Genomic DNA, 20627 nt, shown 5'->3' with positions numbered 1-20627 from the left:
GAAGTAGAGATAAATACACATTTCTCAGTAATATTGGTCCACATAAGTATAAAGTTGTTGACCTCTCTAGTTTTGGGTACAGACCCCGCTCACTAGCAGTGTCCCTGGTGGATGAGCAGGGTGCTGCTTCTCACAGGGACAGAAAGCTATGCCTTCTCCATGGTGGTGCCCAGACTTTGGAACATGCTGCCATTAAAAAAATTCTCTTCAAATTCAAATAGATTCAGCCTATTTTTAAGGGCTAGGGGGGCATCAAAGTGGGTTGGGTGGCAGGGCCCCATGGATGTCAACTCCCACCCAACCCCCAAAGGAATCGGGCAAAGGGATGAATATTTAGGAATTGTTATGTGTTGTGGATTCTCAGTAGTGAAATGACTTCTTCATAACCCTATGAAGAGGTTATTTCATAACTGAGAATCCACACATAACAATTCCTAAAAATTCACCCCTGGCAGTGATGGCAGAAAGTTCAGAGGGGACAAAATGGAGATCACTGGGGACAAAATGGAGGCGAATCACCAAATTGATTCAAGCTCAAATCGAGGGTAATTCGATTCAACCTTGAATCTGGTAAGCATCCTCAAGGGTGATTCAAGTTGAGGTTGAATCGCTTGAATCACCCAGATTTGAATCAAATTGATTTGGCCATGAATCAATTCACAAATCCCCACTGTTGGCCCTTAGGGCCCTTGTTTAAAATCAGACTTTTTAAAAAGGTGTTTAGTACTGACTGAGTGTGACTCGGTTTTATTTTTCTTTTCTGTTGTGGTTATTTGAATATTTTAATGCAATTGTGATTGTTTTTCAAAACTGATTTTATTATTGTCATTTATACTGCTGCTGTATTGTGCTGAATACCACTTTAGGAGCCACTTCCATGGTAGATGATGCTATATAGAAGTTTTGAAATAATAGCTACAATGATAAGTTCATGGTAAGTTGTTAGTATATCATGGTTTGTATTACAGTGCAATATCATTGATATTTGTTGCAAGTATAAGGAACAGGGCATGAACAGAGGAGAGCTGGTCTTGTGGTCGCAAGCATGATTTGTCCCCTTAGCTAAGCAGGGTCTGCCCTGGTTGCATATAAATGGGAGACTAAAAGTGTGAGCACTGCCAGATATTCCCCTTAGGGGATGGAGCCGCTCTGGGAAGAGCAGAAGGTTCCAAGTTCCGTCCCTGGCTTCTGCAAGATAGGGCTGAGAGAGATTCCTGCCTGCAACCTTGGAGAAGCTGCTGCCAGTCTGTGAAGACAATACTGAGCTAGATAGACCAATGGTCTGACTCGGTATGTGGCAGTTCCCTATGTTCCTAATAGTCATTTCCTACCAGCTGCTGCCCTGGTATCTGTAAACTCAGCTTACAGAAATGTTGAAGAACCTTACTTGGCCCTCCATCTGTGTTCTTCGAGAAAAAAATCCTTGCTATACACAGTAATAATATATAGGGCATGTTTGTTCTTACATTAGCATTATCAAAGTTGTAGACTCTAGTGTGGATTACAGCACCAGTAACAAGTGATTTTGTGGTCCTATAGTTCTGATGTCGCAGCAATGCTCAATGTCAAGCTCAGCAAGTAATGATAATAGATTGACACCTGCTGATCTTCCAGCTGCCAGTGAGGAAGTGATAGATAGATGCTGTGGTGGTTCAGCTATGACTCATTTCCTAAGGGTATATTTGATGTTCCCATGCAAATAATACTTTGAATCCTCCCTTGCACCCTCAGCCTTTTTAGATTTGATGTAGCAATTTGTTTGAAAATGCCTCTGTAAACTCTCTTAAGAGAAGAATGAAACATATTTCCTAGCTTCTGGCCATTCAATAAATGTATGAGTATTCATGTTTTATTACTTTTTATCATAGTGAAACTAAAGAAAGCCTAGAAATGCTGATTGAATTAGCAACAACAGTGCTGGTTAATTTTGTTTAGAAATGTCTCACTTTGGCTTATTGCCCCATAGGCTGATTTCTTTTCAGATTATATTTTTGCCTCATGAGAACATGGGTCAAATTATTTTAGCATTATAACGGTATCAATTACTGATTCAATTTTTGGTAGACTTTCAGATGTCCTTGTAATGTGACAGCATAAGAGTTTGAAGTTGAAGGTGCCTCATTTATATGTAGATATGAACAAATATGGCTGAAGGAGCCATTGATGATTAGTAGGCTTTACAAGGGAATGTGTTAAGACCTTTGGATATTTTCTGGGTTTCCTACCACAAATTAAAATTATGATAGTGGTTATAAACCTGTACCAACATCATGGTGGTTTTCTTGGGTTGTTGTTTTTTTGCCAATGCCACGGGATAAAACATGGAAGCTGAAATAATTGTATGATCATCTTTAAAACTAGGGATCTATCTTTGGAACTTGGGGTAGATTCAGGTGAACCACTGATATGGTTAACAGTTAACTACTGTTTATGTTCCAATACAAGTTATTTGCTTGATTCTCTGCCTATCTGTCCATCCATCTATCCCGAATATGCATTTAGTTGTATTAACTAAATATATTAATTAAAAATAGCTTTACCCACACAGAGCATCTGTTCGCTAGTACAGACAGTGGCGAGAGCTCCTTCCTCGAGCCCACCTTCCTCCCAAATGCAAAGTCAGGCCGTTTTCGGGCCGTTTCAAGCCTTGGAATGGCATGGAAATGTCCCGACCTGGCATTTGAGATGAAAGCAGGCCCGAGGAAGGAGCTACCACCACTGTCTCCACCTGGATGGATGAGACAGCTACAAGAGCTCCTTCCTCGGGCCCGCCTTCCTCCCAAATGCCAGGTTGGGCCATTTCAGAGCATTTGGGAGGCAGGCAGCTTGGAGGAGTCCTTGCCGCCATCTCGACCACTATTCCCACCACACTGCTGCAGCTATAAAAGGCCATACCCACTCCAATATACTCTAGTGTTCCGTGCATTGCCTTAGCGTGTTATATATTTATATTTATATTTATATTTATATTTATATTTATTAATTATTCTATTAAGAAAAATGAAGTTGAAAAACATTTATTTTGCCTATTGTTTCTATTGCCTATTGTTGTTTGTGATGAGGCTGAAATACAGAACTAGGTAGCAATTTAAACTGAAGAGAATGAGGAGAGTAAAAATTATGATGATTGTCATCCCTGCTGGCCATTGCCTTTGCAAACGCATCAGGCAGCACTTGAAACACATAGAGAACCCCTGTCATAAGTCTTTGTTTGATGCTGCCACAAAGAGCTGCAGTACCCAATCACTGGGGGAAGGACACTGTGAAGCCTACATGGGACTGTTGCTTTGAACTCCTGTCTGCTGCTAATTTTGCATGCAGAGTATTTTGCATGTAGAGTATCTGGCAGATTTTCCCCTAGAGTTCTTGCTTCCCAAATCATACACCCATTCCAAGCTCACACATGCTCACATTTTATCTCTGCATTTCATTCTGTCCTCCTTGGTTTTATGTTGTTGTTGGTTGTTGTAAAATCTCCCCTCAGTCTGTTCATCTATAAGTATGAGCGGCCCTGTGATTCTGAGTGAGTGGAACATGGCTATATTGATGGTTTAAAAAAAAAAAATCCTGCCAGTTTAAGAGCAGAGTTGAGGCTATCTCATTTTGGCTTAAGCTCCACAAAGCTGGGAAATTGGAACCTAAGACTGATGCCTTAACAGAGGTGCCACCTAGGGGTGTTCATGGACCAATTTTGGCAGTTTGGACTGAATTCAGACCAAACCGTAGGTCTGCAACTGGTTTGGTCGAACTGACCAGCCAGTCCCTCTGATCGAACCGGTTAAGCAGTTTTGAGGGGTGATGCTTGTAAAGGGGAATCCGGTGAGGATTACCTTTTACAAGCAAAGGAAAATCCTGGCATGAAAAGGCTTCCAAAGGGCGGCTGTTGGGGGTGGTGAGAGGGCACCTAGATGTAAGGAAGCCAGATGCATGGTAGCTGGGTCAGTTCTGGAACCATACCGCCGCTTCTATGCAGACAGGCTACTGAGGAGAGTGCTGCACGCTGGGTCTGCACCAGGGGGGCTTTGAGGAGCAGTGGCGGACACCAGCAGACCAGTAAACACCTTACGTCTAATTTTAAAGACTGTTCTCTTCTCACTGTTCCTGTCCGTCCTTTAGAAGCCTTTTCTAGCCAGGATTACCCTTCACTTGTAAAGGAAAATCCTCACCGGATTCCCTTTTATAAACATAGATCCTTGAATTGCTGAACTGGTCCTCTGCGAACTGGTCCAGATTCAGTTTTATCTCAGACCAGACTGCCTTTCCTGATGGCCAGTCCAGTTCATGATTGAACCGCTGAACTGGCCCAATATGTGGTGGACCAATTCATGGTTGAACCGTTTGTACACACCCCTGTTGCCATCAGTAATGATATGCAATACCTCAAATTGTGCTCACTTACCCATTACAAATTACTTATCTTTCATGCTCCCACTTTTCCTTGGTCCTTGAGGCCCAGCTCAAGATTGGGAAAATGGAGTGCTTAACATCAGCAAAGATGTCCCACGTTGCCCATTGAAGACAAGTTGTAAGCTTGTATGCAAACATAATCTCATTTCCTCCTGGGAATTAGTGAACTCTTTCCCTGTTGATAGTAAAGCTATTTTAGTGTATTCTTTTCACCAGTATCTAGATACTGTGCTGTGTAGCATATTCAAAAGGAGATATTTTCTCTAATAGTATTTCTGTCATACTGGGCAGGAAAATTGAGTTGGCTGCCTAACTATTCTCTGAAATATTTGGCTTGGCAATGTTTGAACAATCAATTGGAATGGAAAATCGAAGACACCACTGATGAAATGGCAGGCATCAATCATTTCCTCCTTTTAATAGTCTGTCTTTTTTTTTTTTTTAACAAAGAGAATGAACATTTTGTTGTGAGTGTCTGTCAGTTCAGTGCTTAACAGTTGGCAGAAAAATGATTACCAGATGGGTGGCTTGATGTTTTAAGGACAGGAGAGGCTTTTTGGATATAATACTTAGAAGCGTCTCATTTGAAATATGTTACAGTGGACTATGAAATGCATACTGGGACTGGCAGAATGATTTTCCAGCCAAAATTCTCATTCTATATTTAGATTTCATGTTTAGGAATTAATTTTGCCTTTCCACAGATACATATCTAGAACAGATTTCCTAAATCTTACCATGGGAAAAAATGATGAAAGAAATGGAATTAAATTGCACAGTAACATATTTACATTTTGGTGGTTTCTAGTATGAAAACAACTTATTCCAGCATTCAAAGTTGGTAATTAAATTACAGTGAGAATTCTCCTTCATTTTATCTATGGTCCAGATGTGATATCTTGGATATTGTAACCAGCAAACAGAGTTGTCCTAGTGTTGTATTTGCACACTCTTTTCTCTTCTACATCGTTGGCCCAGGTGTTGGTAGGTGTTGGAGATAGAGTTCCAGTGACATCGACCATTTGCACCAACTATCCTAATGACCACAAGGGGCATTGGGAATAGAAGTAGTTAGTGAGCGTCTCCATACCTGTCCCTGCTTGCCTCTACTCTGTGACCCTGCTTTGACTGCTCAAGTGCTTGCTGAGTTGAGTCAGTCTTCTTCCTTTCCTCCTAGAGAGAAGATGGAAACCTCTCCCCCCGCATCTATTCATTGGAGCTCTTCTCACGATCAGTGAGAAGAGCTCCAGGGCAGTTTGCGGGGAGAGTGGGTTACACTTACTCTCACCGAGATGATCGTGCTTGCTTTCCTGGGTGGGAGGATCACCCGCCCAGATGACTAGCAGCTGCTCCCTGCAGCTCCGAGGGGCAAGGTGCCATGCGTCCACCCTGCATGCTGTCATGCATCACCTCCCCCCTTGGAGCTCTAATAATGCACCGTGCAAGTGTGCAGTGCATTATTGGGATCCCCTCTCCCCCACTGAGTCAAACACCTAGATGTAAAAACACCCTTTTTTGCCCATGGCAAACTTAAAGAAGAAATCTATATGGAACAGCCGCCAGGCTTCAAAAATACAGAAAAACCTGACTTTGTATGTAAGTTGCACAAGAGCATATATGGACTTAAACAGGCATCAAGGGCCTGGAATGCAAAAATAAATAAAATAAATAAATAAAAGGCATCAAGGGCCTGGAATGCTTATAAATAAAAACTTCACCAGAAGTAAAGCAGATCCTTGCCTATACTCAAAGAAAGTGGACAATCAGATCTTTCTTCTGGTCTCCGTGGATGACCTACTGATTTGTTTTGAACAAGAAGGTGATGACAGTGGAATAATGGAAGCATTAAATCAGCAATTCGAAATGAGAGAGCTGAGAAACTTAACATGCTGTATTGGGAATACAGATAGGGAGAGAAGGTGATGGGAGCTACCTCCTTAGTCAAAGCTGCAAAATAGAAGAAATAATAGAGAATTTCGGAATGAAAGATGCAAAGGCAGTAAGTTCTCCCATGGAAACCAGTTACTTAAAGGAGAGCAAAGAACAGAGTACATTGTTGATGCACAACCAACAATATAGAGAAGTTATTGGGAAATTGTTATACATTGCCACTGTCACATGACCCAACATTGCAACAGCTATTGGGATCTTATGCAGGAAGGTCTAAGGACCAAGTCAGAAGGACTGGAATAGCAATAGCAATAGCACTTACATTTATATACCGCTCTGTAGCTGGAGCTCTCTAAGCGGTTTACAATGATTTAGCATATTGCCCCCAACATTCTGGGTACTCATTTTACCGACCTCGGAAGGATGGAAGGCTGAGTCAACCTTGAGCCCCTGGTCAGGATCGAACTTGTAACCTTCTGGTTACAGGGCGGCAGTTTTACCACTGCGCCACCAGGGGCTCTTGCAGTGAAATGGGTGATACGTTGCCCAAAAGGAACTTTGCACCTTAAGCTATGACTTCTAGCAACTTCTGAATGCAACCTAACTGGAAATGTGGATGTGTTTGGAATTCTCTCTGGTAAGAGAAACCCTTTTTCATTATAGCAGAATGCAAAGAGGCACAACACAGCAGAATTTAGTTAGGCATGCGTGTATGCTGAGAGTAAAGTAACTTGGAGCTAGTTCATAGTTTCAAATCAATATAAATGGTATTTATTAGAGAACTCTATTCTAGACTAGTATTTTTAAGCCCGTTAAAATAATGGGCGCTAGAACCCTTTTTTGTTGTTCTTTCCTTTATTCCTTCTCCCTCTCTCTTTTGCCCTCCTTTACTTTTTTCTTTCTCTCTCTCTCTCTTTCACTCCTTCCTTTTCTCTCCCTCTTCCTCTGTTTCCTTTCCTTCCTTTCTTCTCTCTTCCTCTCCCTCTCTCGCCTTTCCTTCCTTTCTTCCACCTTTTCTCACTCTCATCTTTCTGTTTTATTTCTCTTTTCTTCTTTTCTTTCTTTAACGGGCTTGCTCTTTGGGGCTGGCTGCTCCTCCCTCCCTTTTTTTTGTCCTTCTCTCTCATTCCTTTCTCCTTTTTTCTTCTTCTTCCTTCCTTCCTTACTTCTCTCTTTCCTACTTTCCCTCCCTCCCTCCTTGTTTCTCTTGTCCTTTTCCTTCCCTTCTCTCTCTTTTCTCTCCTTCCTTTTTTCCTTCTTTCCATCTTTCTATTGTCGTGTGTCTGTCTGTCTGTCTGTCTGTCTGTCTGTCTCTCTCTCTCTCTCTCTCTCTCTCTCTCTGTCTTTGCCTTCCTCTCTCAGTCCCTGGCCCATGTTAGCTAGTGGACCTTTGGTTTGGCCTATTTCCGCTTCCTCTGGCTGACCCGCATCGTCCTCCTTTTGGCTGGGCCCAGTGTTTTCTCTGGTCTGGAGTGGGGTGCTTTTTCTGGTTGTTTTCCCCTACTCGCTCTCCCTGTCTTTTGACCCACACTTGTGTATCTCTTTTCCTTCCTCCCACCCCACCCTCTTGTTTTCAACCCTCCCCTCCTCCCCTCTCCCTCCCTCCGCCCCTCTCTCCTCCCCCTCTCCCTCCCCTTTCCCTCCCTCCTCCCCAGAGTGCAAGCCCGTAGCTCGCCCTCCCGCCATCCTGGAGTCTCCTGGCTGGCTAAGGGGCACACACAGGATTTCTGCTGCCACAAACGCACCCCTCGCCCCATGTGGCTTCTCTGGCTTTCCTTCCCTGGGACCGCCCTTGGCCGTTTTAGAGGGGGGGCTTTTCCTGGTCTGGAATCGGGCGGCTGGGGGGGGGCATCGGCTGTGGCCGCTGCTATTATCTGCGGCCCGTTTCGGCTGCGACTGTGAGTGTTTTTTTCTGTGTTGGCTCTCGGGCGGCTGGGCGAGCGGGGGGGCGTCGGCCGTGGCCGCTGCTGTTGCCGTTTCGTCCTGCAATGTGGCTGTGAGTGTCTTTTTGTGTTGGCCCTCGGGCGGCGAGAGAAATCGGTGTTTGCTTTATTTGGCTACTCTAAATTCAGTTTGTGTTCTTAATTCGGCTGTGTTTTGGCATTTTTTGTTGCTTTTACTTTTGTTTTGCCGTTCGACTCAATGGAGAATGCTCACGTGGGCGCTCCATTCGAAGGCTCCATTTCCGAGGGACCCGCTTCTGATCGGAGGGCCCTACAGCCCTTCCATGTGTCGGCTCCTCTGGAGGAGGACAAAGCCCCGAGCTCTCCGCTCGGTGAACGCTGTGCCCAGGAATGTGCTGCCGCATCTGCCCTCCCCGTTCCCTGCTTCTCCTCCACCTGGCCCGGGAGCCAACATGGCCTCCCATGCCCCTGCGGCCATATCTTTCTCGGACGTTCTGAGCATGGGCTCCGCGCATGCTCAGAACGGCTGAGAAAGACACGGGCAGGGACACGGGCGGACACTTTAGCTCTTTATTATAGAGGATAGGAAAGTGAGGAGTTAGGATCTCTAATCTATCTATCTAGTTGGATGCAGATGGATTCTACATCTCTGCACATATGGTGCAGAGAGAGGAGCTTGCATGTTGCAAGGTAGAAGGAACAGGAAGAAGGAAGAGAAAGGAAGTGGCTGGAAGGAAGGAAGTCCCTGAGATTAGCTATCTACATATCAAAGGGATAGTGTCAGAGCAGTAGAGAAGGGATGTCTTGACCCTCTTGCCCTCTGACTCACTAGTCTGTCCTCCCATGTCATTGAGACCAGAGACAGCGTATAGTCCTTTACTTCCAACACCCCCTCTCGATGTCTTGTGACTCAGTTCACAAGATTCATTTTCTCTCTCAGCCTTTCAAAGCAGGGTCTTGGTAGTGGCTTAGTGAGTAGATCTGCAAGCATTTCATTTGTTGGGCAGTAGATCAGCTTGATTAGTCCCTCCTTTTGCAGACTTCTCACTTCATGATACTTCCCATCAATATGTTTGGTACGCCTCTTTACATCGTTTTGTTTGGAGAGTTGAATGCAGCTTTGGTTGTCTTCATACATTGGTATGGGATGTGGTATATCTATACCTAGATCTTTCAGTAGTTGACACAGCCATTGTATCTCGTGACAGCCCTGTGCAGCTGGTACATATTCTGCTTCAGTGGTTGATGATGCTGTTATGTCTTGCTTGGTGCTTGACCAGCTTATGGCTCCATCTCCGTAGAAAATTATGTGACAGCTGGTGGATTTCCTTTCTGATAGGTCTCCACCCCAGTCTGCATCTACGTATGCTTCTAGTTTTGGTTCACTGTTAGCTGGCAGCTTGAGCTTAAAGTGTGCTGTACCCTTTAGATACTTAACAAGTCTCTTAATCACATTCCAGTCCTTGACTGTTGGTGACGCAGTCTTTCTGCAAAGTAAGCCAACTGCTGTACTAATATCTGGTCTAGTGAGTGTACTAATGTATAGAAGCTTATCCAATGCTTCGCGATATCTATGGTTGTCAGATAGTGGCTTAGTTTGATCTTCTTGCTTTATGTAGTTCACTTCCATTGGAGTTGGTGTGAGATTCGCATCTTCCAGTCTGAGCAGGTTTATCAAGTCTTTAATTTTCTGTTCTTGGTTGATGAGGAAACTTCCATCTTTCTCTCTTTGTACTTGAATGCCCAAGTAGTGTGCAATGTTGCCAAGTCGCTTGACTTCCACATCTCTGTTCAGATGATGCATTATTTCCTTGCTATCATCTAGATTCTCATAGGCAAGAATCAAATCATCAACATATGCCAAAATGTAAGCCCATTTGCCATCTCTGCATTTGCTGTACAGGCAGGGATCAGCTTCACTTCTTTTGAAGTTTGCTTGAAGCAGCATATCATTTAGTTTTGTGTTCCATGCTCTGGCAGCCTGTTTTAAACCATAAACACTCTTTTTCAGTTTGCATACAAGGTCCTCTTTGCCTTTCTCTAAGAAACCTGGTGGTTGTTGCATGTAAATGTCCTCTTCTAGTTCGCCATGCAAGCATGCAGTTTTCACGTCTAGGTGTTCAACATGCATTCCTTTGCTAGCAGCAATACTTAACATAGTCCTTACTGTGGTGTGTTTGACCACTGGTGCAAATGTTTCATCATAATCTTCTCCATATTTCTGCGAATATCCTTTCGCTACTAATCTGGCTTTGTAGTGCCGAATCTCACCATCAGCATCATGTTTGAGTTTGAAAACCCATTTGCAGCCTATAACTTTTCTTCCTTGAGGCAGCTTAGTAAGAGTCCAGGTTTTGTTTTTCTGTAGAGCCTCAAGTTCTTCAACTGCAGCTTGTTTCCACTTCTGTTTGTGGTAGCTGGGATATTTCCTCCCATGATGAGGGTTCTGGTTGTTCCGCCATTCTCGCGAGGTAGGACAGTCTTGGGGCTTGAACAACTCTGGTTGAGCGCATTGATCGCCTCACCTCACCCTCTGTGGTCCCTTCCGTTATCTCAGGTGTGTCTGGTGGATCGCTGGGGGTCTCTGTGTTGAGCGTGGTTGGATCTGGATCTCCTGTCTCCTCCTCCTCAATTCCGCTGAGATCAGGAAGCATAATCCAGTCATCAGGGTGTTTGGTCTGGTCGCTTGCTTTGGTGTAGGCCCCCTCTGAAGACGTAGCTCTTTCATTCTCATCAAAATACACTGCTCTGCTTATGGTTATCTTGTTGGTGTCAGGATCCAGAATTCTGTAGCCTCTGGATTGCGCTGAGTAGCCTACAAAAATCCCTTTTGTGGCCTTAGCCCCTAACTTAGTCCTTTTTTCCTTTGGGATTTATGAGTAAGCCGTGCTTCCAAAGACATGCAAATGCATCATGGACGGCTTATGAACATGCCAAAATTCATATGGTGTTGTTCCTACAGGCTTTGTGTGCATTCTGTTTTGTATGTATGTAGCAGTCATGATGCCTTCTCCCCAGAGTTTCTGTGGGAGGTTTGCGCCAGCAAGCATGCATCTTACCATGCCCAGGAGGCTTCTGTTTTTCCTTTCTGAGACTCCATTTTGTGACGGATTGTAAGCTACCGTGGTTTGATGGACAATTCCATGTTCTCTCAGGAACTGCTGTGTGGCGCAGGACATATATTCTCCTTCATTGTCTGTGCACAGGATCTTTGGCTTCTGCCCAAATTTGTTGCTAGCCATGGCCACGTAGTCCTGGAGTTTCTCGAGCATCTGTGATTTCTCCTTTAGTAGAAATACGGTACAACCGTGTATTGTGCGTAATCATTGATAAATGTGAGAAAATATTTGAAATTACCTGTGGCTGCTGGTAGTGGTCCAAATATATCACTGTAGATCTGCTCCAGGTGTCTTCTGGTCTTCCTTTCACTCTGCTTAGGAAGTGGCTTGTTAACTGCTTTGGACCCAAGACAACAAACGCAGTTAGTCACGATGTCACATGGTACAAAATCAATGCCATCAGCTAATCCCCTTTCCTTCATGTTCTGGATTGACTCATAGCTCCTGTGTCCCAGGTGTCTATGCCACAGTTGCAAGCAGTTTTCATGCAAGCATGACTGAGCAAGGTTCACTTCATTGGGCTGGTATGCTTCAGGTTTGGACCAGGCTGGTCCTTCTCTGTCTGCCTTTGACACAGGTTGCTCCTGCATGCTGTACAGGCCTTTGCATTCAGAGCTACAAGGCAGACTTCTCCATTCTGGGTAACAACACATATTTATATGTATATATTTCTAATATACAGTTCACGGCCTTGTTTCTCTAGCTTGGATATTGAAAGCAAGGAGCTTGAGAAGTCAGGGATATACAAAACATCCTTCACAGAAAATTCATTAATTGATCCATCTAATAACTTGCAATTAAAAAGTCCTTTGCCTTTCTTATTTGCTTTAATTGTAGTATTATTGCCCAAATGAACAATCTCTTCCGGAATATCAAACAATTCAGTGTAGAAATGCAAACGATTTGAGATATGAATCGTGGAACCACTGTCTAATATGAATTTTCCATCTCCTTGAAAAAGGGAAACACTGAAATTCTTATTTGAATCTCTTTCTGTAAAATCAGCTTTCTTTGTCTGATTCTTGGGACAGTTCGGCACCTTGTGGCCAAATTGATTACACAGAAAACATCTAAAGGCATTAGTCCCAGTTGGCCTCATTCCAGGAGCAGTCTTCCTGCTGACGGTCATGTGACCTCTCTCTCTGGACTGAGTTCCTTTGGCAACGGAGCCAGACCTCTTTGTATGCAAATGTGGGGGGCCCATGCAGTTTCCTCTTGCAGCATTCCCTCCCCACCTTGGGTTTCCTCTGAAATGACCAATTGTTGCCTTAAGAGCAAAGTTATTTGCCAATTCACCTTCAAATCAAGAATTCAAAACTTTTCTTCTGCTTGCTTCAGAAGAGATAGTTTCCACAGCTCTCTCAAAGCTTAGAGCGGTGTGGACTTCCAAATGGCCGATTATATTGCTATATCTAGGCGGCATGCTTAGGAACAGAGCTTCCAGTTTCTGATTCTCTGTAAATTCCTCTCTTGCAGCTTTAAATTAAAAAAAAAAGTCCCGTAATTGTCCCACATGTGTGGCAAAACAGCCTTCATCTTTATTTATACTGGAGATTCTGCATTTTCTTTCTCAAGTTAAAGGTGTATGCCCACCCCTTTTTCATATGCAAGAAATCTAGCTTGCTTAGCATTTCCTTTGAGGTCTCAAGATCACATATGGTAGAAAGATAGTTTTTTTCTCACAGAAGCCACTATCAAAGCTTGAGCTTTTGCATCCTTGAGTTGCGACGCCACTTTAGCAGTTTTCTCAGCAGCTGTGGTTCTATCTGGGGGGGGCGGATCTTCTTCAGTGACTTTTTGTAGTCTTTCAGCTCACAATGCAATCCTCAGTCTAGTTTTCCATTCCAAGTAATTGTCTGGGTACAGGATGATCAGCCTGAGCTTTCCCTCTAGGTAAGTAGCCATCCTCACTGAGCTCTGTAAAAGGGCAGCTGCTGTAGATTAGCAATTCAAAGTGACCACTGCTAGATCTCACTGGATCTCCAGGAACAGACTTAACTCTTTAGTTGCAGTACACACAGCTCAAAATACTGGGCTCCCAGAACCTGTTGGGAATTCTCTCTGGTAAGAGAAACCCTTTTTCATTATAGCAGAGTGCACAGAGGCACAACACAGCAGAATTTAGTTAGGCATGCGTGTATGCTGAGAGTAAAGTAACTTGGAGCCAGTTCATAGTTTCAAATCAATATAAATGGTATTTATTAGAGAACTCCATTCTAGATAGGAAAATGAGGAGTTAGGATCTCTAATCTATCTATCTATCTGAATGCGGATGGATTCTGCATCTCTGCACACATGGTGCAGGGGAGAGGAGCTTGCATGTTGCAAGGTAGAAGGAACAGGAAGTAGTAGGAAGAGAAAGGAAGTGGCTGGAAGGAAGGAAGTCCCTGAGATTAGCTATCTACATATCAAAGGGATAGTGTCAGAGCAGTAGAGAAGGGATGACCAATGTCTTGACCCTCTAGCCCTCTGACTCACTAGTCTGTCCTCCCATGTCATTGAGACAAGAGACAGCGTATAGTCCTTCACTTCCAACAGGTTGCAGATTGGGCTGGAGACAGTTCTGATAGAAAATCTACCAGCAGTATCTGTTTTTGCTTGGATGGGTCTTGTTAGTTGGTCCAGCAGAAAACAAGCTTCAGTAGCACATTCTTCTACAGAAGTGGAATACATTGCAGCTGCACAACCTAGTAATGTAGTAATCTGGCTACAACAACTATTGACAGACACAATAGTTGTTGTAGCCAGAACCCACAGAAATCTTGGAAGATAATCAAGGGTGTATTGTAGGCGTGAGCTTGAAATGTTTCGGAGGCCATTATAAAGGCCTCCGAAATGTTTTAGCTCCAGGGGCAATTTCGGTGCTTTGGCGCTGGCAGGGGTAGTTCTTTAAGGATGGGGGAGGGTGCACTCACCCCTCCCACCGCATTTCCCCCACTGGCGCTCCGTTTTTTTCAAGGCCCTCGGGGCGGCAGCGTTCTTCCCTGCCGCCCCATTGTCCTCATCAGCCGGAAGTAGCTATCATGCGTGTGTCCACGGCAGACGGGCACGCACGACAAGCCCATGCATGATCGCTACTTCCGGCCACTTCTAGCCGATGAGGACAATGGGGCAGCAGGGAGTAACTCTGCCGCCCCAAAGGGCTTGAAAAGAATGGAGCGCCGGTGGGGGAAATGCGGTGGGAGGGGTGAGTGCACCCTCCCCCACCCTTAAAGAACTACCCCCATCGGCGCCGAAGCCACTTCGGGCACATGTCTAGTGTATTGCACTTGCACAAACAGAGAGTTAACCCTAGAACCAAGCATATAGCTGTGAAGTATCACTTCCTGAAAGACGTACAGGAATAAGGACTCATAGACCTGCAGTATTGTCCAACTGAGAACATGATCGTGGACATTCTTACAAAGCCTTTGTTCGGAGAGAGGCATTGTAGGCTGTCAAGGGTAATAGACTTAGTGGGCTAATGCTTCAGCTTTTGAGAAAGATATGCAACAGCTGCAGCCTAACTTCCTGTGTATAGTTTGTATGCAATCTGCTATGAATCCAGAGGGGGCACTGTAGCTTCCTTAGTACTGGTTGGGCTAGCTAGGAGTTTCTATTCTCCTTCCTGTTCATGGTTGTTCCTGTTTCTGTGTGTGAGTCAGCAAGTTCTGTACTGACCTCTAAGCGTTTGTCTCAGAAGTAAAGTTATCTTAAACCTTTCTCTGGTGTTTGTTCTGAAAACATGCAGACAGCCCACATTCTGCAACAGTTCATATATGCATGCGAAAACGGGCTGGGATCCCTTAGCCTGGTTTTGCATGTGTGTGTGTGAATAGCCTCATTATGTAGCTAGTAGATAGGATTCGGTCTTTCCTATCCTAATATATTTCATCAATAAACTAGTTAAGTAATTTAGATTCTACAGTGATCTCCATGTGTCTTCCTAAACAGTTGCAACAACTAAACTCCACACTTAAGTTGATGCTTTCCCAGCACCCTGCTAAATTACTCTGCACTTTCCCTAAAGGGAAAGATAAATAATCATAAACCCCAACAATACGTAAGTCTCCCAGGATCTGGGCTGGCAGAGCGTGGGCCACTATCATTAGCCACTTCTGTATTATCTGTTTCATCTGTATTAGCCACTTCTGCCTTTGTACCACTTTTCATGTTTCCTAATCAAGTTCAGAAATGCTAGCTTTTGGAACTTGCAGTGTTCTGATTAATCAGAAAGGTCTATGAGGATCAACATGTTTCCTATTTGCAAAGAGGACATGGGGCAGGGGGACAGGAACTAGTGCCAGCTTCTCTTTTTTTGAAGAGGTAGCAAAACATCTTTGATGCTAGTCACAACAAAGTTGCTAGTTGTGGAATTCATAAATTCCATAAACTTAATGCTGTATTTCCCAGGGATGACTCCCTATGATCACTGTTCCCTCTAGCACACACAGCATCCCTAGCTGCAATGGCCTTTGGCTGGGGATTCTGGGAGTTGTAGTCAGCAATGTCTGGGAATCCCTATTAGAGGGATTATGATGCAAGAAGAGGTGATGACTTCAGGCAGTGAGTGCGCTACAAGGCAGTGAGTGCAGGCTCCCTCCTGTAGGATTCATTCACCTGCCTGCCACTGCATCCCACTCATGTGCCACATCCCATCTCCACCATCTCTGTGTTAGCACAGCTTGTCTGCTTTGGCGCTGGAAGGGAGAGCATGGCTGCAGCAAGAGACAGAGGCTGACAGCCTTATACAATAAGTAGCAGTGCACTCTAGCAGCATGCACCTGAAAGTCGAGGAGGAATTAGAGTGGTATCAGTGTGGATGGGTTTGACAAGGAGTGGCAGGTCTGTATTAGCACCAGGCTCATCCAGGGGGTGGAGCCAGCAATGGGGTGAGGTGGCACATTTTTACTCACTTGGAGCAGTGAGAGACAATGAACTGCCTATGGATTTCCCATTCTACATGAAGTAAACATGAGGGTTCTTATTGGTTTGGAAATCATGTCATGCTCCATATTAAGTAATGGGACAGCTTAAAAACTCCATGCCAAGGGAGGTAGAAGGAACTATTTCTAGTTACTGAAGGTGAAATGGGACATGCCTTCTTGCATGGCCAAGTTTGGATGAGTTTTGGTTTTAACCATGCTTAGGACTGTTCATTTTATACTCTAGAAATCTCACTCTGCCACTGTATCTAGAATTTTAGAAGGAGTTTATAAAATGGAGTTTGTCACTTCAGTGACATAGCTGCTAGAGAGAAAATGGGCAAATAATTCCCCTATTGGATGTGCACACACATTTACATGTGCTGTGAATTTTATAGGGTATGCACATGCAAACTATAGCTTTCTGGACAGTGGCCATGTAGCGAGGTTGCTCCCCCCACCACACACACACCACCAGACCTTCTGGGTTGACCCCTGCTTGGGTGCAAGGTGTCTGAAGGACCAACTCCCACTAAAAGGAGATGTCTTCCAGGCTGGTAATATCTGCTGCCACTACCTATTCTAGTGGGGATAGGTTCTTTATTCCCCTTCCCCTTTGGTACCCTGGGTTGAACAGAACAGGAATCCCAGACCACCTACTGTCCAATTGGAAATATTCAGAAATATCTTCTGGGGAAAAGAGATTTGTAACCCCTAGGAACCACATCTCATAAGGCACCCAACCCTTCTCACAGAGCCCACATAAGCTACACTTATGAATATTAAACAGATTTTATTATTCAAATAAATATGGCTAATGGGTCAGAAAAATAACAAGTTTTGAGTAGGAAATCAGAGTCAGCTTACTGAGTCACAGGCACACAGAAAAGAAAATAAACAACCTAACACAATTTCTTACTAAGTACTTTCCCCATTTCTATGTTACCTATTCTCCCATGAAGAGCCCTACACACCGCAGGCATCCATGCTAGTCCTCTCAGTACCACTGAGAAAGATTCAGAACAAGACAGTGAACTCTAGTACAGGAGAACTTTGTTACTTGTGGGGGTTCCGTTTGTTGTCTACCACCACATGTAATGAAACTGTGAGAAACGAGGCATTATTCCTATGGAGAAAGGGAGTTTAGGTTCCAGAATGCTCAAAAAAGCTGTAAAGAAGCCAAAAAACAGCAAAACAAAAAACAAAACAAAAAAACACACAGCAAAAACTACTGTAGTGTGCTCCATGGAATCTCCTTCTGCTTAGCAATGCCCACCTAGACCGCAAAATGTCCCCCAAACCGGGGGGGAAAATCACTTGAAAATGTTTGTTGTATTAAGAAAAGAGAGAAAAAACAGTTAAAAAAAATACCACACTCTCCCTTGCTCTGTGGGATCTCCTTGTGCCCTTCTTGTGCCCAGCAATGCCCCCCAGAATGCCAGATGCCCCCCAAACTGCATAAAATAGCAAGAAAAGATGAGTTTTCCTCAAAGAAACGAGCCAGAAAATGGCTCCTACTAACAAAATGGAGGGTGGAAGTGACCTCAGCAGTCACTTCCGGAACTGTGGGTACATGGGTTTTAACCCTTTAGTATCCATGGATACTGAAATTGGGTGTCAATTAGACACCCGTGAACATGTGAAACCACACATATAGAATCCGCATATAATGAGGTTCTCCACTACCTCTTTTTGCTGCCTCTCCAGCTTCCTGAGAAAAGAACAGAAAAACAAACCCAAAGCCCAATACCAAACTCAATTGAACCACGAATCCCCTCCTCTCAGAAAGAGCTGAAATTTTTTCCTCATAATTTTTTTTTTTAATTGGCTTTCAGGTTGGGCCTTGCAACCATTTACCAGGCTCCTGCTGCTTACCAGACTTGGTGCAGTTGCCATGGAGGCCACCAGGCCCAGGCCTGGTTGATCCATAGCTGGGGATTGCTCACCACAGGCCATAATGTAAGAACTGGAGCACATATTATTACTGCCACATGGAAATCCAACCAATGTCTGACTCCATACACTGCTTGTGTCTGGTGGGCATGGCTGACTGGATGAATTGGGTGATTTTCTCCCCATCACTGCAACTGCCAAAAGACAGGCCTGCAGTGGTGTGGATCCTTCAGGTGAACCTCTGCACATAAACAGCATACTGCTTGCTACCCACACAAGGTCTATCAATGGCTACTAGTCGGAGGGCTGTGGGCCACCTCCAGCCTCAAAGGCAGGATGCCTCTGAGTACCAGTTGCAGGGGAGAAATGGCAGGTGAGAGGGCACGCCCTCAACTCCTGTCTGTGGCTTCCAGCGGCATCTGGTGGGCCACTGTGCGAAACAGGATGCTGGACTAGATGGGCCTTCGGCCTGATCCAGCAGGGCTGTTCTTATGTTCTTATTAAGCTATTTAAGAGGGCCTTCACTCAGCAGCAGTATTGTGTGCACTGGCCCTGTGTCCCAATGGCTTTAGTGGATCTTGACTCTACATATTTGGAATCACAGCCTAAAATACATAGTAAATACAATGGAAGCATTTCCACAGTCTCATTTAGGCCTCTTTTATCTTTGCTTTCAAAAAAGGTTGTTTGATTTCCAAGGAGAGGAAAGCATTGTGGCTAAGGCTGCTATTTTTAATCTCTTAAAGTTTCATTCTAGTGACCTCAGGCAAAAATGATTCTCGCTATTTAACTAGAAGATTAGAGCTCAGGTCTGAGATTTGCATAACGTAAAAGGTGTAGTTCTTTGTAAGTAATATTGATCATTTTTTGTCCTTAGGCAATTAATACAAAAGGAAAGAAATAGTCTGCTTTGGGATTAGCCTTTGAGTAATATCTTTTAACACAACAAAGTCTTAAAATTGTATTTATTTAATTGTATGTGACTCGTGTTCCCTGGTTGTAGGAGGATTTCACTTCCTGAAGGGGAATTATCCATCTAGCTGGATGAGAATCCACAATTTCTGAAGCAATGCTAATACTTCTATAAAGATTTTCCAATACTCCTTACACCTTATCTCTAATCTGCTGTATGCATTATCAGGCAGATAAGAGTACAAGTTTCTGTTTTCCTCTCTCTCAAAGCTTATAATATTGTGAAGTAGTTCTAGAAGAAACAGATCAGTAATTACTTCTCTATGACTGAGCCCTTTTTGCTTTGTGTTTCTATGAACTCCAGGTGTATTTGTATTTTTTTGGTATTTGTATTCTTCATCCCCCCCCCTTTTTTAAACGAAACAGAGCTACGCATTACAGTTGGGTTCTCACCATGACTATGAAAAATATCTTTTGGATTATCTTGAAAACTATGGTCACTGATTTGCCTGAATACTTTGTTTCCTTAATAAATGGGGGATATGACCTTTTTAAATCCTCCATTTGCCATCATTATATATAGGGGTTGGGCTCATTTTCTACCTGGACTGAAATTTCATGGCCAATTTTGCAGGGATGGTTTGAAATTGCTTTCACATAGCTAGAATTAGGGATGTGCCCGAACTGGTCTGGAGGCCATTTTAGAGGTCTCCGAAACTGTTTGAACATGGTTCCATGCCGGGGGGTCTCGCGTTAAGGGCGGGGGGTTGTACTTACCCCTCCCGCCGCTTTCCCCCCTCCAGAGCTCTGTTTTTCTGCAAAGTTTTGGGGGTGGCAGCATTACTCCTTGCTGCCCCTGCCCCGTCGTTTGCAGGAAATAGTGGAAGTAGCTGCTGTGCATGTGCCCACCGCCGTGTGCGCATCCGCCATGCGTGTCACACATCACAACGTGTGATGTGCATGGTGGCGGGAGCATGAGCGGCGGCTACTTCCGCTATTTCCTGCACACAACGGGGGCAGGGATGGCAGGGAGGAATGCTGCCGCACCCAAAACATTGCAGAAAAATGGAGTGCCAGAGGGGGGAAAGTGGTGGGAGTACAACCCCCCTCCCTTAAAGCAATACCCCACTCGGCGTCAAACCACGCCTCCACCGTTCCATGCACATCCCTAGCTAGAATTAGCCTATGAACAGGCTACTCTATGCATTTGATAACTGTGTATTACACTAAGACTCCTGTTGGGTGATGTAGGGTTGTGGATGCTTAGCCTACTGAACTCTGAATGTCATATATTGGTGATAGAAAAGTACCCAAAGACGTTTTCCTTTGCTCTGGTGTGCTCTGAAACAACCTCACACCTCAAGGAATGTTTCCTAAAGCTCACTGGAATGTCCATAATATTTACTGTTTTTAATTTAAAGTTGAATTTGTCCCTGAGGTATCTACAGTTGAAATTTCTTCTTTGCTATTGTGGGCCAGAACCAAAGATTATCTAGGTTTCTGTTTTTTAATTAACTTTCCTGCCTTTCAGAATAACTAACTTGTAGACCATATTTTTATTTATCCCAGCAAGGATGTACACACCAAGCCATGAATCT

At 44.1% G+C, this 20627-nt stretch overlaps 1 protein-coding gene across 11 annotated transcripts in view; it reads left to right on the top strand.

Annotated features, from left to right (window-relative positions):
- Positions 1 to 20627, top strand: part of PRKN (parkin RBR E3 ubiquitin protein ligase) — a 1235051-nt gene that overhangs the window by 297254 nt on the left and 917170 nt on the right. The window contains exon 1 of one of the 11 annotated variants that reach the window (XM_053295263.1): positions 18106 to 18183. The exons of the other annotated variants lie outside the window; for them this stretch is intronic. The gene's annotated coding sequence lies outside the window, so the exon portion shown is untranslated. Of the gene's footprint in view, positions 1 to 18105; positions 18184 to 20627 lie in introns of those variants that run through there. 11 annotated transcript variants of the gene reach the window in all.

The sequence above is a fragment of the Hemicordylus capensis genome, chromosome 1 (genome assembly GCF_027244095.1).
Source record: "Hemicordylus capensis ecotype Gifberg chromosome 1, rHemCap1.1.pri, whole genome shotgun sequence".
NCBI classification, from domain to species: domain Eukaryota; kingdom Metazoa; phylum Chordata; class Lepidosauria; order Squamata; family Cordylidae; genus Hemicordylus; species Hemicordylus capensis.
The sequence above is the reverse complement of the archived record's forward strand: the minus strand, read 5'-3'. Positions and strand labels throughout refer to the sequence as shown.